This window comes from Cebus imitator, unplaced genomic scaffold (genome assembly GCF_001604975.1).
Source record: "Cebus imitator isolate Cc_AM_T3 unplaced genomic scaffold, Cebus_imitator-1.0 Scaffold478, whole genome shotgun sequence".
Classification (NCBI taxonomy): domain Eukaryota; kingdom Metazoa; phylum Chordata; class Mammalia; order Primates; family Cebidae; genus Cebus; species Cebus imitator.
Window position 1 is genome coordinate 466,107 of NW_016107793.1, and position 5,653 is coordinate 471,759.

The window sequence follows — 5,653 nt, forward strand, 5'->3', positions numbered from 1 at the left end:
CTGGGTTCAAGCAATTCTCCTGCCTCAGCCTCCTAAGTAGCTGGGATTACACGCATGTGTCACCACGCCCGAGTAATTTTGTATATTTAGAGACGGGGTTTCTCCATGTTGGTCAGGCTTGTCTCAAACTCCTGACCTCAGGTGAACCACCCACCTCAGCCTCCCAAAGTGCTGGAATTACAGGCATGAGCCACTGCACCCTGCAAGGTACTATTTTTGATTTATTTTCTTGGTAGTTAAGGAGTGCTCCAGGGCCTTCCATATAGCTCTTCCTTTCCAAATGCTCTTGCCCCATGGGTTAGGAAGCCAATGTCAGGATTCTGCCCCTGTTGATGCCAACAGCAACTCTCCATAAACCACAGTTTCAAAATACATAGCCCAGGAATGAGGCTGACTTCACGCAAAACTTTTACTTTTCTTCCTTAAGACTACTCAAGTGCAATAGTGAGAAGGGAGGAAAGAGTAGAACAAGGAGTTCGATCTGGAACTGACTGTGAACAGTCAAGATAACTCACTACCTTCGGATCAGCCAAAACTTTTACTTTTTTAAATCTGTGCCATGTGCATGTATTATGCAGTATATTCACAAAAAGAAAGGAGCGGGGGAAATCCCATTTTTAACAATTAAATACATAGTATTAAGTTTTTTTTTAATTCTCCTTTGTTTACCACTCCAAAATCCTCTCCTGCACATACTACTTTTTTGGAAACACCTAGTCATCTCATCTTTATCACACTGGTTGTACTATGTACCTACATGTCCACCTTCCCCTTCAGACTCAGGAACAAGGAGTCAGGTCTGAGTGCCGCTGTCCCAAGGACAGAACGCTGGACTCCCCGTAGACCACACGTTGTAAATAAAGATCTTCGTCCCTTTCAACTCAGGCCGTCCAGGAGACCAGGAGTTCTGACTCGATGACGTACGGCAACCTTTTGCAGGCCTTTATGCTGCCTCAATAGTTCTCCCCTGCAAAATGGGAATGATCTGTACCTGCGTCGCTGTGCTGTTGGAAGAAGGAGTCAGCCGACAGGTGTGAAAGTACCGTAACACTAAAGTCACACATCCATTAATTCACTCATCCATTTAACAGGCAATTATTAAGTGCTAGGGGGTGCCTCGCTATTACCATCGCGTTACACGTGTTCCTCCGGCGGGTCGCATCCTTCCCGTCCAGGATAGGGGGAAAAGGCGTCTCCCCACCAGGCTTTTCTCCCACGGAACTCCGGGTGGTGACCTTATTCAAAATGGCGCAGGCGGCCTCGGGGCCTAGTGCGGCGGCGCGGACTCCGCGTACCCTCTGACCTGTTGGCAGCAGGCGGAGGGGGAGCCGGGCGCCGCCATATTGGCTGTTGTCCTGTGCGGGGAGCGGCGGCGGCGGCGGCGGCGGCGGCGCGGCGAGTGGGGCGAGGGAGCGGCGCGAGCGGCAGCATGACTCGGAGGCGGAGCAGGCCGAGCGGCGGCGCGGGCAGGCGCGAGCGGGCTCGGGCCGCGGGGCCGCAGAAGCCCCAGGCGCCCGAGCCTCCGCCGCCGCCGAGTCTGGAGGCGGGAGCGGGTGCAGGCCCCCCGGAGGCGCCAGCGGAGCCCGACCGCGACGGCCCCACAGAGGACGACGAACCCAGCGTGGTGCCCGGCCCGCAGGTAGGAGCGAGCGAGGCGACTTCGGCGGCTCGGGCGCTTTCACCTCCCCGGAGCGGGAGCGGGAGTGGGGCGGGGTTGGGGCTGGGCCGTCCTGCCGCGGCTGGGGCAGCAGCCTTCCCCCGGGTCCGGCGCCGAGGCTGTCTCCTCAGGGGCGGGAATGGAGCCTGGACCCCTGTCCAAAGCCGAGGCTCGGTCCGCGCTCCTGCGGCTAGGCTGAAGCTGCTCCCCCTCCCCGCCGCCTCCGGGCCGGAGCGGAGACTAACGTTCTGGCCGTGCACCCGCGCTGGGACCAGGCTGTGGTCCCGAGGCCGCAGCTCCGCTCTCGGCCGCCACCTCCCCCTGGGCCCCCTGCTCCCTCAGCCGCAGGCCACTCGGGGCGCTGGGGCTGGAAGGCTGCACCTCTTCCCTCTCCCCCGGGGCGGCCCCACTCCGTCCCCCTGTGCCGCCTGCAGCCGCGGCCCCCTCAGCAGCTGTCTCCTGGCGCCTCCTCGCCATGCCCAGCAGAGCAGTTGGAGCAGAAGCCAGGCTGCGCGGAAGACTTTTCGGTGGGGCTTCTGCACTGAGGTGGAAACCCAGCAGAACCTGCCATTTCTCCCCTCCCCGGCCCCGCAAGGCGGCCCGCCCGACCCCCGCATCCCGGGTTTGGAGAATCCTGCTGAGCGTGTGCAGTGGGAGGATTCTCCAAAGCTTCCAGCTTGCCACCTGGAAGAAGGTCACTTTCCTTTGAGCAAAGGCGATAATGGGAGGTACCCTGCCGGCGTTCACTAAGAGGCGGGGGTGACAGGGGCTGTGGTTGCTCGGGGAGGGTTGTGGCACTCGGGGCTGGGTGGCTGTCCCTAAGCTTGCTCTGACAAAAGAGTTTTGAGTTGGTCTTTTGGCTGAGCCTGCCCAGGAAGGCGGGCCCCTGCAGGAGTCTTGGAGGGTCGGATGCGGCGCCGGATGAGGATGAGGCGTGGCGGAAGATGCGTTTGGCTCTGCAGACACTGCATCGGGCAGCAGGGGACTCTGGGAGGCTGGTGCAGCCAGAAGGCATGGCTCTTGACAGCCTTCTAGTAGAATCTCTGGAATTGTGCATGTGAGTGGGGTTGCCGTTTGGGGTACCTTCCCGCAAAGCCTCCCCTGACCTCCCCAGTTGCGTCAGGTGCCCCCTCTGTGCCCACAGCCCTCTGTGCCTCCCTCTGGTATCGCTCCCCTTTCTGTGATGAAACGTTCTGTTGATATGTCTGTTACCTGCCCTGGACTGTGAACTCCACAGGGGCACAGGCTATGCCATCTGTCTCTGATCCTCCACGCCTCGTCCAGAACCTTGCTAACACAGAACAGAAATAACTAGGTGAATGAGAGAGAAAATGAATCAGTCCAGAACCTGTGCTTATTGTAACCCAGTTTTCATGATGATTTCCTTTGTGTCTCAGATCACAATAAGGTTTTTAATTCATGAAAATATCACCACTTATTGAGTGTCAGAAGCTCCACCTTCACCCCCATCCCCATCTCCTATCTTAGGCTGACACTGGTTCCATAGGAGACTCCCCAGATTGTAACCCGGACCCCTACTGGGTCTAGCTTCCAACCCTGAGGCCGCTTCCCCCACCAGCCTACCCTGGGCCCTTCTGGGAGTGCTGTTGTCCTAAAAGGAGGAGTTGTTGTCTTCTCTTCTTCCCATTCAGCAGACCATAGAATACTTCAGGGTCTCTGCCACATAGAGATGCTAAAAAGCTTGGATGATGGCTCAACAATTCAGGTTTTATTGAGGACACAACTTTGCCAAGGGCTCGAAGCTTCATTAATTTCTTTGAAATCTAGGTTCCTACCATATTCTTATCTACTCCACTGCTTGACCTGCTTCATTCATTTGTGCTGGGCACTTAACATACCTTACTTCTAATCTTTCCACTTCCCCTGTATTTCTCCTCAGCTTTTAGCACAAATATGATGAATTAACTATTAATGTGATTATTTGTTTTTATTTGTGAACTCTGCGAGTTCAGGTGCCATGTCAGTCACCGTTGTACCCCTGTGCCTGGTGGTTAACAAATGTTGATCAACAAACTGGAGGATATAAATATTATTACCCCATTTTTCAGATGAAGAAACAGAAACTCAGAGCAACTAAACATTTGCCCAAATGACTCCAATTATAGGTGTCAGACAAAAGAAAAGAAAAGGACTCTTATGTACTTTAGGGGATTTTAAACAAGGCTTTTTTTTAACTACAGCCACAAAGAAGGGAAACAAATTGGTAAATTCGATTCTGATTATGTCCCACTTTTACTGGGGGTGGGTCTGGAAGCAGGCTTTTGTGCCATGATGCAAAGCCCCTAGTATAAGATTAGCGTTCAGTGGGAGCCAGAGTTCCTCACCAAAGACATTGTTCTGCCTATAGGAATGTCTTTGATGAGGAACTCTGGCTCCCCCTGCCACTCATAATCCTGTCTTACGTATACAGAGTGGCTAAGGAAGGTGAAACTCAGTGTCGTATACCAAACTGAATCCAAAGGTGACAAATAAGACCACTTCCAGTCCACAGGCTTGTTAGGCTCACACATTGTTTTGTTTCTGTTTTTGTTTTCATTTGAGCCAATATTTTACAGATCAAAAGGTTTCCTACACATATTTGGGGCTCTTTTTTAAACTAAAGATACGGTGATGCTGGGCCCACTTTTCCACAAGGCGCTGATCAGTAATCTCTGAGTAGCATTTGGCCCCTTTAGATAGCATATGCTCCTTAGGCCTCTTCTGGTTCTCTCCAGGCCCTTTCACTCATTGGCATAACCTGTATACATTTAAAGCAAGACCTTGAGCTTAACTGGGATCCCAAATGGCTTAACTTTCAATTTTTTCAGGCCACTAAACCACATTGATCTGTTCCCTAACAATCCAAATCCTTGTTTACATCACAAGAATACTGAAACAGTTACCACCTTATTAGCAAAGGAAAAACAGCAACAACTACAACAAAAAACAACTGAAAAAGCAATTGAAGGAGGCAGTGGGGTATAGTGTTTAGAGACTTGGATTGAATTCCCAGCTCAGCCTCCTAGCTTTGTGACTCTGGGCACATTGCTTCTCTCTGACTCCATCAAGAACTTCACGAGAGACCTTGGTGTCTCACACCTGTAATCGCAGCACTTTGGGAGACTGAGACTGGAGGATCACTTGAAGCCAGAAGTTGGAGACCAGCCTTGGTGACATAGTGAGATCTCTGGCTGTATAAAAAAATAAAATCAAAACTTAACTGGGCATGGGTACACACCTGTAGTCTCAGCTACTTGGGATGCTGAGGCGGGAGGATTGCTTGAACCCAGGTGTTCAAGTTACCCAGGACTTCAAGGAACATGCCACTGCACCCCAGCCTGGGGGACAGAGTGAAATCCTATCTCCTTCTTTAAAAAAAAAAAATAATAATAGGCTGGGCGAGTGGCTCAACGCCTGTAATCCCAGCACTTTGGGAGGCGGGGCAGGTGGATCACCTGAGGTTGGGAATTAGAGACCAGCCTGACCGACGTGGAAAAACGCTGTCTCTACTAAAAATACAAAATTAGCCAAGTATGGTAATGCAGGCCTGTAATCCTAGCTACTTGGGAGGCTGAGGCAGGAGAATCACTTGAACTTGGGAGGCAGAGGTTGTGATGAGACAAGATCTAGCCATTGCGTTCCAGCCTGGGCAACAAGAGAGAAGCTTTGTCTCAAAAATAAAAATATAATAATACTTCACAAGAGAAGCAACCTATGTAGCAGCTAGTACATAGATAGGCACCTCACTTAAGAGTTAGAGGTGGCAGGAGCTGTGCCAGGTGGCCATACAAAGCCTGAGTGTTCTGACCTACTACCTCTGCTCCTGTCTGTCTTCTCTCTTGGACCACTCAGTGTGTAATCCAGGTAAACACTCAGTAAGTCCCCAGGAGACTTGCTAGGATGTAAACCAGCAGTTGGTGAGGAGAGGTGAGCTCATCCTACCCTTCCCCACCTTTTGTTCCTCTCCACATCATTCTCTGGGACTTTGCCCGGTCT

At 52.2% G+C, this 5,653-nt stretch overlaps 1 protein-coding gene and 1 long non-coding RNA gene across 3 annotated transcripts in view; both read left to right on the forward strand.

The window, feature by feature from the left end:
- The window catches only part of TSPAN17 (tetraspanin 17), a 106,860-nt gene that overhangs the window by 30,691 nt on the left and 70,516 nt on the right, over window positions 1–5,653 (forward strand). The window lies entirely within an intron of this gene.
- Window positions 1,648–5,653, forward strand: part of LOC108292139 — a 15,318-nt gene continuing 11,312 nt past the window's right edge. The window contains exons 1-2 of one of the 2 annotated variants that reach the window (XR_001820155.2): window positions 1,648–2,714; window positions 2,895–3,691. This is a non-coding gene — a long non-coding RNA (uncharacterized LOC108292139). Of the gene's footprint in view, window positions 2,715–2,894; window positions 3,692–5,653 lie in introns of those variants that run through there. The other variant, XR_005197475.1, reaches the window with a different exon arrangement.